Source organism: Callorhinus ursinus, unplaced genomic scaffold (assembly GCF_003265705.2).
Source record: "Callorhinus ursinus isolate GAN/ISIS: 27379988/994484 unplaced genomic scaffold, GSC_fseal_2.0 scaffold27, whole genome shotgun sequence".
Lineage (NCBI taxonomy): Eukaryota > Metazoa > Chordata > Mammalia > Carnivora > Otariidae > Callorhinus > Callorhinus ursinus.
This window is the reverse complement of record NW_027397089.1, coordinates 18,969,635-18,993,831: the sequence shown is the minus strand read 5'-3', so window position 1 is coordinate 18,993,831 and position 24,197 is coordinate 18,969,635. Positions and strand designations below refer to the sequence as shown.

General features: G+C 33.1%; 1 protein-coding gene and 1 non-coding gene across 4 annotated transcripts in view; one reads left to right on the top strand and one right to left on the bottom strand.

Annotated features, from left to right (window-relative positions):
- The window catches only part of ATF7IP (activating transcription factor 7 interacting protein), a 123,207-nt gene that overhangs the window by 23,899 nt on the left and 75,111 nt on the right, over positions 1-24,197 (top strand). The window lies entirely within an intron of this gene.
- LOC112830248 (small nucleolar RNA SNORA40) lies at positions 8,008-8,131 on the bottom strand. Its single transcript, XR_003209867.2, has one exon. It is a non-coding gene; the product is annotated as a small nucleolar RNA SNORA40 (small nucleolar RNA).

The following is a 24,197-nucleotide window of genomic DNA, read 5'->3' as shown; positions in this document are numbered from 1 at the left end:
TGATAACTTTATTTTTCCTCTAATTTAGAGCCCCATTGTCTTTATTGTGTAATAGGGGTAGTTTAAGAACGATGTTTTAAAACAGCTGAAAATACAGGGGACCTAGGTGGCTTAGTTGGTTAAGCATCTTCCTTCAGCTCAGGTCCTGATCCTGGTGGTTTGGGATCAAGCCCCGCATTGGGCTCCCTGCTCAGCGGGGAGCCTGCTTTTCCCTCTCTCTCTGCAGCTGCCCCTGCTTGTGTGCTCTCTCTCTCTCATAAAATAAGTAAAAAATTTAAAAAAAACAACAACAGAAAATAAGATTAAAAAATAAGGAGCAGGGGCACCTGGGTGGCTCAGTCGGTTGGGGGTCCAACTCTTGATCTTGGCTCAGGTCTTGATCTTGGGGTTGTGAATTAGAGCCTCATGTTGGGCTCCATGCTGGATGGAGAGCGTACTTTAAAAATAAGGAACATATTTTGGATAACCCCTCGTTAGCATATTAAGTACTTTTCATTTTATTGTCATAAAATATGTGGCACTAAACTAGTTTCTAGACTATTTGAAAATGAAATTTAGTATAGTTAGACTCACTAAAATAAATGGAAAAATAGAAGTGAAGAGATAGAATTATGTATGAGGTGATAAAGTAATTGAAAAAAATTTAAACAAAGGACTTCATAGACAGTGACTCAACTCTTAGATCTGGCCAATTAAAACAGCACAGGAATGATTTAGGTTAAATGAGAATGTGCCACTGACAAAATACGTTCTTGTGTAGATATTTGTAACTTAATGTGTGAGCTTATCGAAAAGTTTAATAATATTAACTAGTGGTAAATATGTTTAATTACTTAATCATTGTACTAATGTTACTTGAATATGCATTAAGTCTTATTATTTGGTGACACATAAAGCAGTGTGGTTCTAAGAGCAAATCTATTTAATGATCATTTACTATTTAAGTGATTAACAAAGTTTGAAAGGTGGCTGTACAGTCGAATGAGGACAGCTTTTAGCTAATGTGAATTATAATTTATATTTTTTAATGATTGTTAAAAATAGCAGTTACTGGATTTATGTGATATATTGGTCTATGTCACAGAAAACTAAGGCTTTTGAATACCTCTGGGTGTTAAACATATTTTTGGTGTGGTGGGGGTAAAATGTCAGTTACATAAGAATTATAAATTGATTTTGTCTTATTACCTGGATTTGAATCATTGGTAAATAGATAACTAGATATATTCTAAAACCAGTCAGTGCCTGTTGGGGAACGAATGGGGGAGGGTTTACTCAGCAGTATTTTCCTTTAGTTTGGTCATGAAATGAGGACTGCTTTATGTAAATTGTTCTTACTGGTGCCAGCTAGCTGTAACTGCAGTCTGGCTGTGCTAGGGCAGCAAATAATATGTGTCATGGATTTTCTGTTTGGAATGTGTAAGAATTCAGCCTTTAGGACTGAAAGGACAGAGTTGATGCTTTAGAATAAGAGTACTGAGACCTCCACAACTGACAATATGTGGAATAATGAGAAGCTATAAGCCTTTGAAGCTTTTAGTTCTGTTTTTATAGATTTATGCCTATTGATACTATTGGGTAATATGTGGGAGGTACTTAACTGCATACAGTTGCTGCAGTCCTAATAGTTGGCAGAATAGAAAGCAGTACAAAAGCATTCTGATTCTAGGCATCTTCACTTGCAACAGTCCTTTGGAAGATGTACTTTGTGTGTTCTGTGAGCTTCATTGGCATACTGGCTGACGTTTTTTGGCTTTTGTGGTTATTGGGTTGTTTGCTGCACAAACTACACAACAGATGTGAATCACTGTTTGCAAGGAAATTTAATATGTAGCCAATCTACTGTATTCCTGTTTTTTTATGAATATGAACCAAGCAAGGAATTTAGGCTCAAGAAGGCTGTTCTAGAAGTCTGCATTAGCTTTAACTATTTATACAAATGAACTAAGTTGCAGTGGTTTACAGAAGAGGAAGTCCTTTCCACAATATCAAGCTACCCACAGGTAAGAGATTTAGGTCCTTTTTTTTGTGACCACCCCCACCACCCACCCCCCCGGCCCCTCAGGCCTTATATCTGTCTCTCATCCTTGGGAGGTTTTTTGTTTGTTTTTAATTTTAGTCATACCAGGATTGATAGATTGTTTAATGTAAATTTTCAGGAGATTGTGAATACCATATTTGGATTTTTTTCTTTTAAAAAATGATTTTTTTAAATAATTTTCCTCAGGTTTATATTGAAATGAACTAACAGTGGGCTTCATATATGAACATTACTCATGCATGCAATATGTTCATATTACATAGAAATCAGTTTTAGACCTCTTTTCATTATGGTCCTGTTACTGTGTTTTCAGTTGTAGTGACACCAACTGGTACCTACAGAGAAATGACGTTTTGTAACCTTACTAAACTATAAAGTTTTAGAGTAAATGTACCACTTTGAATTCATCATCAAAATCTGACAAATGGTTCACTGACATATGTTAATAATACATATAACATGGTCAAGTTTTCCAGTTCCACCCTTATGCTTTCCATGTCCACATATTTCAACTTATCACCATCTTAACAAAGTGAACTTAAGTCTAAAACTAAAATGAATATTAGAAATTTTAGTATTTTATTAAGTTAGATGAAGGTGACAGAGACATTTGTTATATTATTTTTTTTGGTATGCTTGAAAAATTGCATACAGAAAACCATTATCTCATTGAAATAAAAGAAGTATATAATATAAAGAATATATAACCATACTATAAAGGTATAAAGATTTATGTTTATAAAGAAGTGCAGATATGTGCATCTGCTAATTATCAGTATGGCCAGTGATAAAATATATTACTGATTGATATAATTTTGGGGGATGAGTGTGGGTAGGTGACAAAGCAAAGGGTGGTAGTGAGGCTAGCTTTGAGAAATAGAGGAGGAAGAAAGGTATTAGGCAGTTCTTTGGTCCTCGCTTCCTTTTCTGGAAGTTGAACAGCAGGATCTTTCTGCAACTTTGAAGTGTTAGTTTTAGATGGGACTTTCAGTTCTCTAGACTCTGAAAGGCCATTGGTCATTTATTACTACATGGTTGGGTACTTAAAAGCTAGAGGCCAGCTAGATTGAGCATGATAGAAGTCACACTCATGTTTCAGGGTACAAACTGTTTGCTCTTGCCTTTTGAAAATGTTGCTTAGGCTTTTGAAAATTATTGTTCTAATATATGTTTTGTTGAAGTATAAAAATTTATATGTTTGTGGATGTTTCATTTGAGTAAGCAACTTCACTAGGATTAGAGAAATGTTGGTACTAGAAAGATACCAATTTTTATTAATTTACTAAAGGTTGGATTGGGAGAAGGGCATGCTTCTCTTAGTGTGGAGAACACACATATCTAAAACAATTGGGAAGTTTTCACACTTATCTAGACCAATAATTGTTAGGGAGAATGTTAGATCGGGAAGATAGTTGAGACATACTGAGGGGGTTTTATTAATAGGTAAAGAGGAAAGGAGTTAGACCAAAATAGCATTCAATATTCAAATGGGGGTCATAGCAAAGCAAGAGGAGAGAAAGTTGCACAGAGGAGTTTTTGTATAGACACAAATAAACCTAAAGGGAATCATGTAAGACAAAGATAAATGTCTTGAGGATAAAGATGTGTAGTTTTTGAGACTGTTTGAGTATGAATGATCCAAAAATCTGAGGGATAAATTTTGAGTTTTCAGATTTTGTGTTCCTCTTAGGCAACAAAATTTATTAGCAAGCAATGTCAAATAACAAAATCTTGAAAGTGGGATAGACCTAGGTGGTCAAGTAGTTGTAACATCACACTTTCTACAGGAGCCTTCTGTTTATTATTCCTGACAGATAATTATCTATAGTTTCTGCTTCAACATTTCTAATGACAGAGAGTCTCTAATTTCATAAGGCAATTAATTCCTTCTTTTGTTGGATAGCTGAACAAATCAGTATTTGTTGATTTTTAGGAGAAATTGGCCTTTCATTGTTTTTGTTTCTGTACTCGTCTGTCTGCCTGCCTGTTTTTCTATCTGTATCTGTTTTACACACCTAAGAGATCTGCACTACCTAAAGAAAGCCATTAAAATTCCCGTGTTTTCTAAGCTAAATATCCTCCATTTTCCCCAACTATTCCTCATGTAACATGTTGTTCTAGGTCATTCTTTAGCGTGGTCATCCTGTTTGTCCTACTGTTTCTTTAAGAGTCCCTCTTTATCTGGGCCACTCAGAACTAAATGTAATACTAAAAAACGTCTCCCTTTCCTTAGACTCTGTGCTGCTGTTCTGCAGCTTCACTTTGTGTTGACATTTCTGGCAGGCACCTAGCACTGTTGAATTTTACTGAGTTTGCAATAAGTTCAAATCCCTCAGTATTTTTCACACATACCATTGGTAACCTTAAATATACTTGAATATTTGAACCAAGTGTATTGCTTTATATTTGTAGTTACGTCTTTATTATTTCTAATATTGTTTATTATGCTTTTTTTTTCAGTTTTCCTTGATGTATTTCCCACTTTTTAATAGTTTTTTTTTCCCCAAAGAACTGGCTATTGGTTTTATTGTTGCTTGCTGTTTTATTGAGTTTTCCCTCATAATTTTTTCTTTTATTATAATTCCTTGCTTTGGGTTTATACTTTTCCTCCTTTACTAGCATTTTTGAGTTTGTGGGGTTTTTTTTTATTAATATGTGCAGCTTAAGGCTATCACTTTTCCTCAGTTATTATTTCACCATTGATTTCCTCCTTAATTCAAAATACATATTTTTTTAATTTATAAGGCAATCCTTTTCCTCTTATTTTATTGTTGCTCATCTAACTTTGTTATCTATGGCCAGAGGATGTGGTTTTGTGTGATTTTTTTTGTTTTTGTTTTTTTGTCTTTGAATTTATTTCCTTGTCACCACATATGTGGTCAGTATTAATGTATGTTGGATGTGTTCATGAAAAATGCATATTCTCGGTTTGTTGGATATACAGTTCTATTTTTCTATTAAGAAATACATGCATTGTTTATATTACTTTCACTTTCTTCATCTGTAGATTTTATAACGAGGTATGTTTATCTCTTGTGGATTTTTTAGTTTCTTCCTGAAATTTTTAAACCTGTTTTGTTTTATGTGATTTGAAGTGTTATAATTTTATCTATAGGAAATATGTTTTTTTGTCCAGTAACTTGATCTTCAATTTGAATTTTTTTTAATATACATTACTTACCCTTTTTTGGTTAACATTTGCTTACTGTATCATTTTTTTTAAAGATTTTATTCATTTGACGAGAGAGAGCACAAGCAAGGGGAACAGTGGAGGGAGAGGGAGAAGCAGACTCTCCGCTGAGCAGGGAGCCCGATGCGGGACTTGATCCCAGGACCCTGAGATCAGGACCCGAGCTGAAGGCAGTCGCTTAACCGACTGAGCCACCCAGGTGTCCCTAGTGTATCATTTTCTATCCTTTAAATTTTTTAACCTTTCTATGCTATTTTGTTACAAGGTGTGTCTCTTGTTTATAATGCATATCTGATATTTTTGTCACTTTACCCAGTTTGAAACCTGATAAGTTATTTTTAGACTGACAGTTTTCTTTATTTTTGCCCCACATTTCACAGCCCCTAAGTTGGCTATCTCCCATCATATAATTATCTGAGATTTTAATTCCAGACTATTTATTTTAAAGATGATGGATCCTCAACAGCCAGCCCATGAGTTCTACTTGTTTTTTGGAGCATTGATGTTTCCTTTCGGAGCATTATCTGAGTTCCCTAATTTGAATTCCTCCCCCATTTCTTAGAGTCTTTTGATGTATTGAATCTGTACTGTATTTTTATGTAATTGTTTTAGCAAGGGTCCATTTCCTCAGTCTTTGCTCAGAAATAATATCTTTATTTTTTCATCCTGTTGATTGCTAGTTTTTCTGGCAATAGAATTCTAGGCTAAAAATAACTTTTCTCCGAACTTTGAGGATATTGTTGTTTGTTTTAGCATTCAGTATTGCTGATGACAAGTCTGATGTCAGTTTAATTCTTATTCCTTTGTAGTTAAGTGATTTTTTACTCTAAGTTATTAATATTTCCTCACACTGGTTTCCTGAAGTCTTAACACAATATGTCTAGGTGTTAGGGTTTTTTTTTTTTTTTCTTGTTTTAATTTAGTCTGTTTTGGTATAATTAGTGGGCGTGTTCTATGGAAAACATATATATATATATATTTAATTTTAACTCTGTGAATTGTTTCTTTTCTTTTTTTTTCTTCTTAGTTCTTTTTTCTAAAACTCATCTTCAGTGAAAGTTGTTGCTTCTGTGTATGTTCCCCATCAATTAGCTTTTCTGTTTTTCCTTTGTGTAATATTTTGAGAGGACATCTGGTCTTGATTACCTATGTCTTACTTCAGCTGTGTCCATGCAGCTCTTGTTTTGAATTTCTAAGGTTTCAGATTTATTTCTTTTCATATCTGCTTATTCTTGTGGGTACAATGCTTTTTTCAGAATATTTAATATACTATTTTAAAATGTTTTCTGTTCATTTTACTAAGTAGTTCTTTTGTTTGAGGGGCTTGGCATCTATTTGTGATTATACTCATTTTTGTATTCGAGATTTCCTGTTTTACTCTGGGTTGATGCTGACTGAAATGATTGTGAGGGGGTGGGAAGTGATACTTGTACTTGCTGCTCATGGGAAATGCTGGCAATTTAGCTTTTGGATTGTAACTTCCCTTCTCTGTCTCTTCTGGAGTTTAGTGTCTGGGTGGGTCAACTAATTACATTTACAAATGTCATTGCTGCTCTGGCTTATTATTAGCATGGAAGAGATTGGGGAAAGTGGAATGAATTTCAGATACAAATTACATGACTGTGTCTTCACTGTGAAAATTCAAACTGGCACATCTAAGTGAGACTTGGTATTTATATTCCTTTGTCTAGTTAGGCATTTATCCTTCCAGACTTTAAAATACCACTTGTGTGCCTATATTAATGTTTAGAAATATATTATTTGTGTGTGTGTGTTTTAATACAGTGATATAAAATCTGGAAAGAATTTATTGACTACTTAGGCATCTAAGTACTTTCTATTTTATTATCCCATTTAACCCCTTTAACATTTTTATGAGGAGAGGCATTGTTAGAATTTTAGTTTCATAGTTGAGGATACTGAGGCGAAGAATATATTACTGAACAGGTAACTTAGCTAGGAAATGATAGTACCAGTATTCAAAAAGGTATGTCTGGCTTCAGCTTTTGTGTTAAAGTGTTAAGAATTCTGCAGCTCCTTTGTTGTACACTTTATATTCATGCCCATGAAAGAAACCTACTACATTCTTAACTTTTTAGTGTTCTTTAGTGAGGATTCTTCACAGTATTTTTTAAAAGCTATTTTCTTAGTGATGGGTGTTATATTTCTTTGTAGTTTTTTAATTTAAGGTCAACAAATTGTTATTTAAGGAATTTCACATGTGACTCCTACCACTGTCAATCACCCTAGTTCCTCCGAAGTCAGAATCATAATCTTCAAAATAGCCTTTTTAAGAAGGACTTTTGTTCAATCCACAGTTGTCACTGTCAGTCAGTCCACAGTTTTGTTTTGTTTTGTTTTGTTTTTGGTTGGGCTTCTTTGATTTCCCCTTGAATATGGACATACTTCAAAAATTCCCCACTTGTAATTTCTTGGATCCAGTTTCTTTAAGCCATGTTTAGGATCTGCGTGGTTCTCGATTTCAGACACCCTTGAACATGAATAAGTTCAAATCCTATTCACCCCTAAATTATCACACCCTAGAGTTGTACAGATTGTTGGGATATGCCAATACTTTTAAGTCCAGACATTGTGTTCTCAATTGAAAAGCCTAAAGAAAGAAGACATCTTTGTTTCAAGTCAACATTAAAATTAGAACACTAATTCAATATAGCTGAGATTTCCCTTATATCCTGTGTTTTTAGTAATTCTGTAGTCCTGGAGCCAACCTTCATGTTTATGAATGTTCTCATCACTTTAATCTTTTTTTAGGTATCATATTCCTTCTTATCTGTATCAAAACTCATACTTGAACAGTGAGTTCTGGATTACAAAAAAGGATTTATTTTTCCCACTTGTCTAAGTCTTTGTCCACAAACCAAACAAAAACAATTTGTGTTTTTGCTATTTTGGTGCAGCAGTAGGAATCCTGATATGTTCCTTTTAAAAAAATGTTAGTGTATCTTTTTTTAAAAAAAACTTTTTATTTTTATTTTTTAGAGAATGGGGTAGTGGCAGAGGGAGAGGGAGAGAGAGAATTTTAAGCATGCTCCACACCCAGTGCAGAGCCTAATGAGGAGCTTGATCTCACAACCCTGAGGTCATGACCTGAGCTAAAATCAGAGTTGGATGCTTAACTGACTGAGCCACCCAGGTGCCCCAATATGTTAGTATATCTTAAGATATCTCAGAATGTCTTTGGTGTGTCAAAATGGTGCACAGTTTTTGCCTATTTGTCTTTAAAAATGGTTATGACAATGATGTCTTTTCCATCTGTGTATGAAACTACTCACTGCTATATATTATTGCTAACTATAAATAGTTGCCAGTCAGATATGTAAAAATGTATCTTCTTTTTCTTTAGTTTTTCTGTGATTATTAGTGAAGTTGAACATCTTATATTTGTTGTTTTATGATGCCCTATTTATGATTTTTAATTTTTATTTTGAATTGTTTATCCTTTCTATTCACTAATAGGTGTTCTTTTTTATTCTGGATACTAATTCCATATCACTATGTTTTTTAGTTTTCAAGGTTTTTTTTTATTATTTATTTATTTATTTATTTATTTGACAGAGATAGAGAGCACAAGTAGGCAGAGTGGCAGGCAGAGGAAGAGGGAGAAGCAGACTCCTCACTGAGCAAGGAGCCTGATGTGGGACTTGATCCTAGGACCCTGGGATCATGACCTGAGCCGAAGGCAGATGCTTAACCGACTGAGCCATCCAGGTGTCCCTCAAGTATTTCTCAAAATTTGTGGTTACTTGTAGTGCTTTCTGCACCTTTGAAAATTTTTATTTCATATCTAATCTGTTTGCTATTGTACTGGTATGTTCAACTGCTATTTTGATCCATTTTCAGCCATTTATTTCAAAGTCCACTTAATCCCTGTTAATTTGCGATGCTGTTTCTGTCAGATATTGTATTGCTTTTTCTGTCTTCTAGATAATTTATTGCACTCATCTCTTAATACTTAAGATAATTACTGCTTTGTCATTCTCTCACATCTGAGAGGGCAAGCATCATTTTTTTTCTTACTTTTGACTTTCAATTTTCTTACTGTTTTGCCATTTTTTTTACAGATTAATTTTAAAAGTTTGTTATGATATAAAAATAACTAGGTGACATTTAGTTTGGAATTACTTCTAATAAGTTTCATCCAGGAAGAATTGATATTTTTCTACATCAAGCCTTATGTCCAACATAGCTCTAATATTTCACATATTTTTATAACAATTTTTTCATATATGTTAATGTTTCTAGATATCTTTTTCTTGCTATTCTGAAATAAATGTTTTCTTCATTGTATCTTCTTACTCTGAGCTCTTACTGCTTTAGTAGGCTTTCTAGAACAATATTGAGTATACTATCACACTTTTTATTTTTGCCTTGAATGGAAATAGCTTTTTTTTAAAGATTTTATTTATTTATTTGACAGAGAGAGAGATAGTGAGAGCAGGAACACAAGTAGGGGGAGTGGGAGAGGGAGAAGCAGGCTCCCCATGGAGCAAGGAGCCCGATGTGGGGCTCGATCCCAGGACCCGGGGATCGTGACCTGAGCCGAAGGCAGATGTGTAACGACTGAGACACCCAGGCGCCCCTAGCTGTGGTGTTTTACTACTAAATATAAAGTTTTCCCTTGGTTTGAAGTAGCCTTTACCGGCATAAGGAGCAATCTTTATGTTCTTAATTTTTATTTTTATCAATGAATGAGTGTTGAAACATATTCAATGCCTTTTCAATATCTGTTGAAAAATGAGTTAATTTTTGTAACCATTTTGAGTTGTGAATAAATTTCTAGATATGCTTAATTTTTTAATTATTAGACGTCCTTAATTTAAAACAATGCAGCTTTGGGTAAAAAAAAAAGTTATCTCTTCTTTCAGTAGTTGACCAGGCATATGAGGATAAAGGAATTTGAAGAAAATGTATAGTTTCTTGTCTCCTGGCCTTAAAAACCCAACACAGAAAGTCTCAGTCATGTCCCACAGACTGTTGTTGTAGTCTCTTCAAGGACTATTCTTTGCACAATATATTTTTTAAGTCAGTTGTTATACTTTTAACAGTGATACGACTAATCATATTTCCTCTCTTCCCCACAAGAATAACTTAAGAGTCTTAATTTCAACATTAAAAAGATGACATAAAATATTTTAGAGAGAGATACAATAAATATTTGGAAATACCAAAATGAAGTCCTTGATCTGAATATGTGAATCTTTTAAAAGAGTTTGGCAACTTACTCTATTTATTATTCTATCTCTTTGGGATTTTTCTTTTTCTTTTCTTTCCTTTTCTTCTTCATTTTGTAAATTCTGGAGGCTCTAGGCTCTGTTAAATATTTTCATGTGGCAGAGAGCCAGATTTCAATGGCTCTGAACTCAGCATGTTCTGTTGCTTAGCAACTACTTGTGAAGTCTTGTGGATGTAACTGAATTATAAATAGGGTTATGAGCAGAAGTGAAATTGAAATTGTAAAGACAGGCATACTCTTCCCCCCCCTCAGCTGAATTTCAGTAATTCTTTATGTAGAGTCAGTTTTTAGAAATCTGGTTTATAAAAATTAGTACTAACCCTATCAGGAAGACTTAAAAAGGGTTCTGTAGAGGTTTTGTTTATAATGACACATTTGAAAGCATGATTTTGATTATTAAAAATAATCTGTTTTGGAGAGATGATAGTTAATGGAAAATAGAGAACTTCTAATTTTCATGGTCATTCATATAGAAAGATATCCGTGCATTGTATTACTGCCGGCATTTCTCTTCCACATTTATATTAAAATCTACTTGAGGTAACACTTTAATCTTACAGGGTGTTTTTGTACTTTTAATCACATTGTTTCTTTAGAGTGTCTTAAAAATTGTCCTGTAATAGTGACCATGGTAGGCATTTGATAAATCTTGAATACATGAAAAAATCCAATCTACCTTTATAATTTCTCAGAACAAGACATTTTGGGGTGGAATTTATTAAAATTTTATTTAAGAATCAAAACTTGAAGGATCCTTTCAGGTTTTCTAACTTAATTTCTTTTTATTCCAGGTGGAAAACTTTAGACCTAAAGGTGTTATTAAATGATTTATCTAAGCCAGCAGTCCCTGCACATATGTGTTTTTTCTGCATTAGTCTCTCTTACTGATGCGTGTCTACCAGCTTTTTTTTTTGCACTCATATTTCATTAGTTTATACAAAATTCAGTTGTATTCTATAACTTATAATAAAAATGTACAGCTAAATTCAGTAACAAGCACAACCAATATGAACAAGTTTAGGTGAGAACATGAGACCTCAGTGTATTTGTGGTCATCAGTAAACCAGAGAGAACATTGGTTCATTTGCTATGATGGTTAGGAGGAGAGAGGTTGAGAGAATTTCCAAAGTATAGTGTTTTTTGGTTAGATCTCTGCAGATTTTTTTTAGGTTCTAAAAGATAAACACAGTGATAATTCATGGTTTGGGGTGAAGGAACTCCATATTTTCTTAAATTACATCATGAACTGTTGATAATAACTTCTGACAGTCCAACCTGTGAAAGTAAGCTTCTTAGGAATATTTGCTAGAAACAAGTAGATTGTATTTTTATGCATCATTAGTGAGAAAAATTTTAGATTGGGAATGTAATTTTTCTTTGTTTGCTCCATGGGAGTGTGCTGGTCCATTCTGAGTTGTATGCCCAGGAGAGGTCTTGCCATCAAAAGCATAAAGTTTTTCTTAAATTCTAACTGAAGAAAGATAGATGTGTAAAGATAGAGATTTGATCTTTTTCTGATCAGCCAAAAAAGGTGTGGTAAATATAATTCTAATGAGATCTGCAAGGAGGGATAACATAGCAACAATATTGCTTTGCTATAGAAAAGAAAAATAATAGGTACAAAGAGGAATTTGAATTTTGCCTCAGGATATGAAAGAAGATTAGGGTTTTTCCTTTAGTTATGTTTGTTATTAAAACTACACTTTTGTACACATAGGCTAGGGCCCCACATCATCTGGCTGTCAGCTGACATTTTAAACTTCTTGAGGGAGAGGGCCAAGAGAAGGAGAAGAGAATGGAGAAGTGAAAGGTAAAGTTTCTGGAACTGTCGAAACTTCTCCAGGGCATTTTAGTTGCTGTACTAATTAATTAAAACTGAGGTGTCATTGATTATTCAATATCCCCCAAAATTCAGATTGGTATGTGATAATATGTATGGCTATTTTGAATAATACCCTGCAGACATCATGCTTTTTCTGTTCTCTTGAAATAAAACTGGCGAATATAATAGTGCATTTAAAAAAAAAAGTATTTTAGCTGCTTTAAGTAATATTTAAGAAAATATGAAGTGCTGAGATTTATATTTAAAATATTTGATTTATGTATCTAGAATTATAAAATAAATTTTCCCACTTTTCAGTGCCTTGATACTACATTTGACCCATTTGTTATGTTCTCCCACACTAATTGCAACTCATTGCTTTCCTTTGTGATGAGGATTATAGTTTATTAAGATAAGTAAGCAAGATTTATCTACATAAAAGATTTAAATTATCTTGAAGATGTGAATACAGTTGTAGTTAGATTTTGGATATCCAAGTCACATATGAGTACAACATTAAGAAAAATAAATAAGTCAATAAGCTCAGTTACTTTTCTACTCAGACCAGTGTTTAAAGGAATAGTATTTATGCTTTCAAAAGCCTGGTTAAACTTTATTTTAAAATCTAGCTATCTTTAAATGTTTAGATTAAAAGGATGTATTACTCAATTTGCTCATTTGATTTTATATTGCTTATGTTTCTCCATCCTTCCCTGGAGTTCTTTTTGTTCTTAAAACTGTTCTATGTTCTGATACGTTTTCAAAGGATCGTTTCTAGGCTTTACTTATGATTAAAATAAGTCCTTTACAAATAATTTTCAAAATTAAATATTTAGTATAGTATAAACTAAATTTTCTGGTGTCAAATACATGAATTCACTTTTTATTTTGTATCACAAATAGTGACCAAAGAAAACATTTTAAAAGTAACTTGCCATTTCATTAAAATACATTGATGGAAAGTTTGATGTAAGAAATGCATAAAACGTGTACTTTGATAAATAGCATTTGTTTTAATGTGGCTGTCTAACCAGCCTTTTATTTCAGCAGGAATAATTTTAATTTCTTGAAATTAAGAAGCTTTTTTTTTTTTTCTTTTTCTCCCCCATTCCTCCCCCTTTATGACTTGGTTATTTCTTACTAGCCAACAGTCTTTGTAGTTACTGCATTAGACTGCACATTGTTTGTGATCTTTAGGAGTTAAAATGTACTACAGAGTAAATTTGTAATGTACAAAGAAACATGTATATTAAACACTGTTAGGTTGGAAAGTTTAGAATGATGAAATAGGTTTTGTTATCAGGAATAACAATAAGAAATGTTAGGCATTGTCAACTTCAGCATTATCCCACTTTAGGCAAAATTGAAAAATCAAAGATAGCAGTATTATATAGATTATAATATTACATGTTAATATAACTTTTACTTGACAAGAACAATAAGATAATTTGTTTTTCTCACTAACAGAAATTAAAGAAAAACAATTATTGAATGACTACTGTATGAAAGGCACTACTGTATGTTAGAACAAGTTTGTTTTAAAAAAGAATAAGGTGCAATCCCCACTCTATTTAGAGATCTCCTTTGATAAATTATTTAATCTTTGTATTTTTAATACACAGTAAATGGTTTTTTACCCGTAACTCAGAGTCCCAAATCATTTCAGGGAAAAAGTGATGGGAAAAAATGCAATGCTGTTCAGACTTTGATAGATTTTATAGAGCCTTGAATGTTTTAGAGCTGTGATTAAATGCCTCATCATTCTCCTGAAGAAGAAAAGTGCTTAAACATGTACGTACATATACACACACACACACACACACACACATACACCTATATATAAATAAAATAATATGAACAATGACATGTAATTTGACGTGGCCCATAGTTTAGTGTTTATTTTTTCTTTAATTGCCATCTAGTAAGAAAAGATGCCAAGTTACTATTTTAGATGATGAAATGCAAGACACATCTTTTCCCCCAAGAAAATAAAGTTTTTGCTGATAGTTTTGCTTTTATCGTCACATCTATTCTGGGATTTATACTAGTGTATTCTATTTTTAGGCTGTTGCCAGGCAGATTTAAAATTTCTCCTTTTATGGTTGTCTAATTTCTAGCTTTCTGACTGGTTACATGAACCTGCTTTCTTTAGCCAACCACAGTGACTATGCAAACTGTATTTCAGTTTCTGTTGCTATGAGAGAACTGATAAGATGGCTGCAGGGGGCTCCCTTTGGGTATGTTCAGTATTGTAAAGAAGATTGTCATGATGTAGTAATAAGCAAAAGTAAATTCCTTTCAAAATGATACTTTATTTTTTGATATATGAAATCAAACTAAACAAATATTCTAAGGCTTGAAAAATGCCTCTCATGTCAGATTTGATTAATTTTAATGATGCTGTGTTTTGCATTTTTTCTGAGGCAGCATTGTGTGTAGGTGTGTATACGTTGTTACTTTTTGTTAGTAAATAAGCATTCTGAGTCCCCAAAGAAAGGTTGTCCTCTCTGTGTACACCTGCTGTATGTGAACCTGCTAGCATGTTAGTGTACAATTCTGTCAAAAATATTGTAGGTTACTATTTTTGCCTCCTAAAAGGGTAATTTAGTTTTTTTCCCCTTAATTCTATTTATTGATTTGAGATATAGAGCACAGAGAAAGAACAAGCAGGGAGAGGGAGAGGGAGAAGCAGACTCCTCGCTGAGCAGGGAGCCCTATGTGGGGTTCGATCCCAGGACCCCTGAGATCATGACCTGAGCTAGGCAGACGCTTAACCAACTGAGCCACCCAGACGCCCTGTAACTTAGTTTTTAATTTAAGAATTATTTTAGATATTAATTATATGTATATAGTTCCTCATTCTTTTAGCCAGTATTTACTAAGTGTGTACTATGTGCCAGACACTATATACTTATTAATATTGTATCAGAATACTTACTTTATTTCTCATTCTTTTGTTAAATTATCTCTGAAGCACATCATAATGATACCAGCATATTTTAAAATGTTTTCTGACAACAAAATTGTGGACACTTAAAATGTTTTAATCTTATACTAGACACATGAGATATGCCAAAGTGTTTTGTTAAACAATATATAAATATAGAAATTAAAGTCCATTTTAATAATTATTTCTAAAAAGGTGCATTTCAAGTATTGGAAAATGCAATAATGGTGGCAAGACTATCATTTTGAATAAAGACAGTGTTGATAAAATGTGACAAGGCTTTATGTAACTCCAGAAAGTTCACTAAGTGTACCTCATTTTAAAACAAATCTGTCAACATTCATTACATATAAGGTTTTTTGGTTATAGTTCCAGTTTGTAATAGAAGCAGATGCTTCTGTTTTACTTAAGACTTTCTAGTTCTTTTGTTAACTTTCCGTGTGTAGAAGATTTAATTAATTTACATACATGGAGTGTTTATCCGCACCATGCTCAGTACTACTTAATTTTTTTTGCTGATAAATTTTTATTTATTATTATTTTTTACCATATACGAGTATCTCATGCCCATTATCATCCTCTGAGATAAGCATACTAAAGAATTGTTCCATTTAGGACAGGGAAAAAGAATAACTCATTTATTTAAGCTTAGTGCAGGAGAATAAGGCTGCGGTTATTTTATGTATATTGCCTTTCATCACTGGTATGATTATAGATAATACTTCTTGGCCCAGAAATGTAAACTCCTTGAAGTATAACCCAACATTCAGTTCTCTTGATATCGTTGTTTTGTCTGTATAGGAAGTGTGACCTAGTAAAGGAGTTAGGTAAAAACAACAACAACAACAACAAAAACTGTAGTTCTGCGATTTTTTTTTTTAAAGAACAGATTTGAGATGTAATTCATACACCATACAATTCACCTGTTTAAAGTGTACAACCCAGTGGTTTTAAAAAATATTTACATAGTTGGGGGCCTGGGTGGCTCAGTCAGTTGGGTGCTGGGCTCTTGATTTTGGTTTAGGTCATGATCTCAGGGTCATGGGATGGAGCGCTCCGCGCTTGGCATGGAGTCTGAGATTCTCTCCCTCTCCCATTGTCCCTCTCCTCACTTGCGCAACTGCTCTCTTTCTCTTTCTTTCAAATGAAAAAAATCTTTTTTAAAATAAAGCTTTATTTAAAAATATTACTTATTTGAGAGAGAGAGAGAGAGATGGCGAGAGACATCATGAGCGGGGAGCAGGGAGCCTGACACCGGGCTTGGTCCTAGGACCCAAATATCATGACCTGAGCTGAAGGCAGAGGCTTAACAACTGAGCCACCCAGGAGTCCCTAAATAAATAAAATCTTAAAAAAATATTTTCAAAGTTTGCATCTATTACCACAATTAATTTTAGAACATTTTTATTGTCCTATAAAGAAATTCTGTACCCTTTAGCAGCCAGTTTTCATTTCCTCCCCCACTCCCCAACCCTAGGCAATCACTAATGTGCTTTCTGTCTTTACAGATTTGCCTATTCTGGACATTTCATAAATGGAATCATTCAATATGTAGCCTTTTGTGACAGGCTTCTTTTACTCATCATATTTTCAAGGTTCATTCATATTGTAACATTTATCAGTACTTTATTTCTTTTTATAGCCAAATAATATTTCATTGTATGGATATACCACATTTTATTTACCTATTAGTTGTTGGACATTTGGGTTATTTTGGCTATTATGAATGGTCACTTTGGCTATTATGAATAGTGTTCCTGTGAACATTTGTGTACAGGTTTTTGCATGGACATATGTTTTTATTTCTTTTGGGTATATAGCTAGGAGTGGAATTGTTAGATCTTATGCCAACTCTATGTTTAAAATGTCAAGGAACTGCTAGACTGTTTCCCAAAGCAGCTGCTTCATTTTACAGTTCCACTAGCATTGTATGAGGTTTCCAATTTCTCTGCATCCTTGCTAACACTTGTTATATTCTCTCTTTGATCATAGCCATCTTTCTGTGTATATGGTGTTATTTCATTATGGTTTTGATTTGCATTTCTCTGATGACTAATGATAATAAACATCTTTTCATGTTTATTTTTTATTGGTATATCTTAGAGAAATATCAAGTACTTTGCTCATTGTTAAATTTTTTTTTTTATTAGTGAGTTGTAAGAGTTTTTGTATGTTCTAGTAGTTACAAGTCTCTTATGAGGTACCTTATTTGCAGATACTTCCTCCCATTGTGTGAGTTGTTTCACTTTTTTGATGTGTCATTTGCAGCATAAAAGTTTTAAGTTTTGATGGAAGTCCAGTTAATTTTTTTTTTTCTTTTCATTGCTTGTTCTCTTTGGGTCATATATAAGAAACTATTGCCTATTCTAAGATTTATATCTGTGTTTTCTTTTAAGATTTAAAACTTTTAGTTCTTAAATTTAGGTTTTTGAACCATCTGAAGTGAATTTTTATATATGGTATGAGAGGAAGTGTCTGAATTCATTCTTTTGCATGTGGCTATCTAGTAATCCCAACAGTATTTGTTGAAAATACTATTCTTTCTTCATTGAATGGTCTTGGCACCCTTGTCAAATATTAGTTGACTGCAAATAAATATGAGGATTTATTTCTTGACTGAGAGATCTATTCCATTGATTTATGTGTCTGTCCTTTTTGCTGGGAATACCACACTGACAAGATTACTGTAGCTTTGTAGTAAGTTTTGAAAATAGGAAGAATGAGTTTTTCGTTTGGGCTATTTTGGGTCCCTTCCTTGCATTTCCATATGAATTTTAGGATCAGTTTGTCAGTTTCTGCAAAGAAGAAAGCTGGAATTTTAATAGGGATTACCTTGAATCAGTAGATAAATTTTGAGTGTTGGCATCTTAATATTAAGCCTTTTGATTCAGGAGTATGAATTGTCTTCGTGTTTATTTAGGTCTTCTTTAATTTCCTCAATATTTTATAGTTTTTCAGAGAATGAAGTTTTATACTTTTTGTTAAGTTTGTTATTTTTGATGCTATTGTAAATATAATTGTTTTTTAAATTTCACTTTTGAATTGTTCATTGCATCTGTATAGAAATGCAATAGATTTTATATATTGATCTTGTATCTTGCAACCTCCTAAACTCATTTACCAGTTCTCATGATTTTTTAATGGATTCTTAACAATTTTCCATATACGAGATTTTGTCACTGAACATAGAGATAGCTTTACTTTGTTCTTTTCAAGTTAGATGACTTTATTTCATTTTCTTTCCTAGTTACCAGGGCTAGAACCTCTAGTCAGTGCTGAGTAGAAGTGGTAAGAGCAAGCATTTTGTTTTGTTCCTGATCTTAGGGCAAAAGCTTTCCATCTTTCACTATTAAGTATGATGTTAGTTGTGGGCTTTTCCTAAATTCCCTTTATAAGGCTGAGGAAATTCCCTTATAGTTTGTTGAGTGAATTCTATTATTTGCTAAGAAGACTTATGGATAAGTTACTTTTAAAAGATAATTGAATATTTAGGATCCTGCTGGTAGTATTGTTGTGGCTAATATATGAACTAGTGTGCACGTTGGGTAAAATTAAGAGTCTGCTCTCAGATTGCATTACTCTGTGGATAGTCTTTAGGAATTATATTGAATGATTTCTCCATTTTCAAAGAGATAGAGAAGAAAATTGTGGCAAATACCATATACAGTTTACTCTTGAACAATGTGGTTGATAGGGCGCCGATCCCTAATGCAGTAAAAAATCTGTATATAACTTTTGACTTCCCCAAAACTTAAATATTAATAGTCTGTTTATTGACTGGAAGCTTTTCTGATAACATAAACAGTCAATGACCACGTATTTTATATGTTATGTATATCATAGACTATATTTTTATAGTAAAGCTAGAGAAAAGGAATTAAATCATAAGGAAAAGAAAATAAATTTACAGTACTATACTCTAAAAATTTGCATATGAATGGACCCGTACAGTTCACACCTATGTTATTCAAGGATCATCTGTTGTTTATTTATTGCTTAACATTCTGAGAAAATAGAGCACCCCTTGGTAGCGAAATTTAAAGGATGAAGTGTATAAGAAGGGCAATCAATGCTAATGAAAATAACTTTGTGATGAATTGGGTGTCTGGTTGACCTTACCAAGCTAAAATTACTGTGTAAAGAAATGCGTGATAGCAGCATGGTTATTGATGTATTCATTCAGATCATATGTAAACATGAATTGATGTAAGTTGTCACTTAAATAAATGAGAAAAGAATATGACTTGGTATAGTGTCTGACATGTAATTGCCCCTTGATAAGTGTCAGTGTCTTTTTCTCCCTTTAGGTTGTTTAGTTAACAAACAGAGGAATTTATAATGTAGAAAATGTATAAGGCATGCCTAAAAATAATAAACATCAAATTCAAGATTATGCTTAATTTTGTGTTAAGGAGTTGGGGATGGGGAAGGAGGAGCATGCTGGCTGGTAGTGTTATACTGAGGGCTTTGTTTTTTTATTTCTAGTTGTTTTGTTTCTTATTTGGGTGATGGGTACACACATGGTCATTATATTTTGCATGTTCACTGTATTTTATAATGAAAACTGAATTATAAAAGAGCATCAGTATAGCTAGACATTTGTAAAATAATATAAACTTTGAGCTAGAATGGAATTTAGCAAGCATCTGATCTCAGTTTTACACTTGAGATGAAATCTAGAGAGTTAGGGTGATTTATCCTATCTTGACTGTTAGCTAATGTTAGAACAGACATTGAGTAGACCCAGTTTTGTTAGTTTAAAAATCCTTGGTAGGCCAAGCTTTTTATAATTATGTATTTTTAAAGCATGTTAGGTTATATGATATTTCACCATTTTTCTTTCTTCGTGTAAGGAGATTACGTATTTATGCCTTTTGCCATGCGACATGAAGTGTTTTCTGATGGTTGCTTTTTACTTCTCCACCCCCTTAATGTCTAATGTGGCTTTAACCAATAGACTGTGAGTGAAAGTGGTGTATACTGTGTCTAAGAGATAGCTTTAAAACCCTGGTATGTTGTATCATTCTGTCATTGTGGTCTTTTCCCTTTGCCACAAGACCTAAATTTGGGGTGAGGGTGCTGCTCCTCAGCCAGTGACCTAGAAAGAAGAAGAATATTATTAGCCAGTAAGATTTTGAGGATGTGGGTTGCTGCCCTAATATTATTTAGTGAAAGCTGGCTAATAAACAGAAAGTAAGCTTTCACTCTTTCTCCTTAGGTTGGGTCACTAAGAAAAGTTAGAGCTGTTTCCTAGCATTTGAAGGATTTACATCTTTCAACTTTTTATAAATCATTCTGGGTGTTTTAATTCACCCAAGCCAATTGTGAAAAATACATTTGGACAACTGGTTTAAATTCCTGAAGAAATTAATACATGGACTTCTGTAACTTCACTATTACCTGCATAGGTGGTAGAGTTTGGTAAGTGGGCCAAGCTAGTGGATAGGGCCCTGATGAATAAGGTAACTGGCTAATTTTCTAAGGGGGTGTAATTTGATAAATGTATTTTAAAATTGCAGTTGTTGGATCAGGTCAATTAGTTTTAATTTGCCTATATAACAGAATGATCCCCAAAATACACTTGGAAAAGGGATTTTGGGGCATCTTGCATTTTTTCATGTAGACTACCCTAGAATTTCTCAAAAATAGCCGTGAATGTAACAAGTTAGACTGTAGTGACCATTTTGGTTTTGATGTAACCAAAATTGCAAGAGAATGATTTGATCCTATTTGTCCAAGGAATTGTTGATAAAGCAAACTCCCTGTTTCCTTTGTTGATTATTTTTTTAAAATTTAGTTGGGAGATACTTCATTTTGATACTCCAGCTGGTATCTGTAGGTTGATGACAGGTAGAAGGGATTCTTTGTTAAGGTGTCAAATATTATGATCACTTAATACTTAATGAGTGTTAGATAACAGATTTCACCAATTAATATTTTTTTAAAGATTTTAGGATAGCTGTTGAAGGTGTTTTTATGCAATTGAGAGAAGAACGATAACATTAGTAGAACTAAAGAATTGTGAACTACAGGGGATTGTGGATCCTAAAGTAAATATTGTGCTTTGTAAGTGACTGGGAGAGAAAACCTATAGAAAGCAAGAGAATATGGGAACATGATGAAAATCTTTTTGGGATTTTAAACAGAAGTAGTGAGAGTAGTGATTATATTTTACTGAAGTTTTAGAAAAATAATTATTAACAGAGATGTATCCAGTATTTAAGATAAAAATTTAGCAAGTCTTTATACTAAATTTGTGCAGATAAGTATCAAAGTGGATGGAGCATTTCATTATCAGGTTTACCAGTCTCAATGGGTAGTGAACAGTAAGGCAGATTTAAATATTTATTGTGCAACACACTGCATATTCTTCCTGATTTTATTTTCAGGACTGTTACAGAATTCTCAAGTAAAATTTGGGTGTGTGAAATAAAATCACACTTCTCAATGGAGAATGGATTCTTAAAGAATCAAGTAGCAGAGTTGTGTTTCTTTAGGAATCGTGAGCATAAAGTGATTATTTAAGAGTAAGCTATTATTAGTCCTATTGACCAATATTTATTTAAGCCATTTAAGGAAAACTCAAATTTGAATAAAAATTATTTCCAGCATCCCATTATTCAGGATAATGTTATACTAATGCCAGTTAACAGCATGAGTGTACTTGGAGTGCTTGTGTCAAAGATAGAAATGTCAAGTCCACTTAAATGGCTTTACTTCCTATTTTGCAAGTTTGTGCTAAGTTTCATTTTTAAGTACACTTCATCAGGTATCCATAACTTTGAATTAGGGTAGTGTTTGTGTGTGTCTGCGTTGTTTTGACTTAACAACCCAGGTACTTCCTATTGTTTTGTTCACTGTTCTTGGAAAGCAGTAGTACAAACCCTTGTTTATTCATCAGAGAAACTGTACAGTAGACTTACTCAAACTATAAATCTGGGAGTATATTGTATGTTTCCATTTCATCAAATATGTTTCAGTATAATCCTTCACCTTTATTTTCACACTGTTTGGATTCTTGGTAGAGTACTTGCCCTCATCTGCTTCCCTTGTTGCTGGGCAAGGTTTGTGATGCTGATATCTGATTGGTTTCAGACAACTACGGCTTTGAGCCAATCAGACAGTGAATTTCAGTTCTCTCACAGGATGAAGCACTGAAGCAGCTGCTGATTTATTTTTCCTATGGGGAGATTATATAAACTAAGAGTATGGCTGCAGCAAGCTCCCTCTTGGGTATGTTCGAAAAATTACAAGGTTCATCTGTAACTGAAAGAGAAAAAAATGAGGTTTATTTTTAAAACTTGTTTACTAAGAAAATCTGATAGGTAGTGAATTTTAGAAAAAAATATTCAGATGACAGATTTCCTATTTTTTAAAAATAATTTTATGTTTAAAGGACTGCAGAGTGATGTAGTATAGGAAAAATTTCCCTTCAGTTTACATGAATATTTACTGTTGTAATGCACACATTAGCTTTATTGCTTCAAAAGGGGAGAGCTCATAACCTGCTGTGAAAGGCAGTTAGGGAGAAAAAGATGTAATAATTGTACTTACAACACTTAATATAGATTGTCAAGAGTCAGGCATTTTAATTTCATTAGATGAATCAAATAAGTCAGTTCGGTGCAGTAGACAGCAGAACACTTTATGATGCTATCTGTAGTAAACCTTTGGGTCCAGAATACTATTAATTTTTGGAATCAGAAATCTGTAACAATAGTGATAGATGGGTATGAAAATAATCTTATTTGGATTTAAGGTATTGCTGAATTTTTAGTTACAAATGTTTTATAAATGTTAAACATTGTGGATTTTTTAAAAAAATATACATTTGAATTTTGCGGATTCTTACCCATGGGGAGAGAAGTGTATTCTTACTATGTATTGTCCATGTTTGACTCATTCTCCAGTTAGGAAATTGATTTATATTTTTGGACACATTCATGGACATTTAAAGGAAGATAAATTGAAATAGCATAAAAGGTGTAAATTTTTATTTATTTATGTGATATATTAAATGTGTATCATACGGATTTAGATTTTATGCATTTATGTTCTAGATTACTTATATTAGACAAAGAACCTCACTAATGTATTGCGGATCCAGGTTTTAACTATGTTTCTCTGACCTTATTGTCTGTCTCCTGTTGCTGGGCAGGAATCAGAATGCTGGCTACTGATTGGCTGAGTTTGTGAGCAGCTCTTGAACAGCCACTTAAATTCTTGAGCTTTTTGAGCAGGCCGATTGTAGGCTAAGACATTACAGCTTTTGGTAATACTTCCCTTTGTTGTTTCATAGCTATGATCTCTTTGCTAGAAAAAAAGAATAAAAGTTGTAGGCGGAGGGGGGATGAAGCAGAGAAGAAAATAATGTTTTCACTTAAAAAAGGAAGAGGTTCATTGGGCTTTCCTTAAAAATAATTTACCAAAAATTTGAAAAAAATTCGAAGCTATAGAAACTTATTAGCAGGTATCTGTATCCTTCTTGGTTATTTAAATATAATTTCCTATGGTAAAGGTGAAAAACCCTTTTTATGTTGTAGAAAAAGATTTTATTAGTGATGGTATTGTCTCAGAGTTCTTGAAATCTGAATATATAGAATAGGGACCTAAAAACAGTTTTTGACTATCTTCTTCATGAAAAAATATTTTCTAGAGAAAGTTCATCGCGTTTTACACATTTACTTCTAGATATGGCAGACATTTTCTACTATAAAATATAAATTTTTTTCCTGTAAAAATGAATTACAGTCATATGAAAGCTTCATGATTCTAGTGTTGCAACCTAAAAAAGTAGTTTTTCTTTTGTAGAATAGTTTTGTGAATGGCATCTCAGTTCCAGATGACGTATTTAAAATGATCCTTAGAAATGTATTGTTCCGGTAGTACAGGCATGGAGACTTGTTTGCAGGTAACACACCCTTTTCTAATGTGTATCTTTCT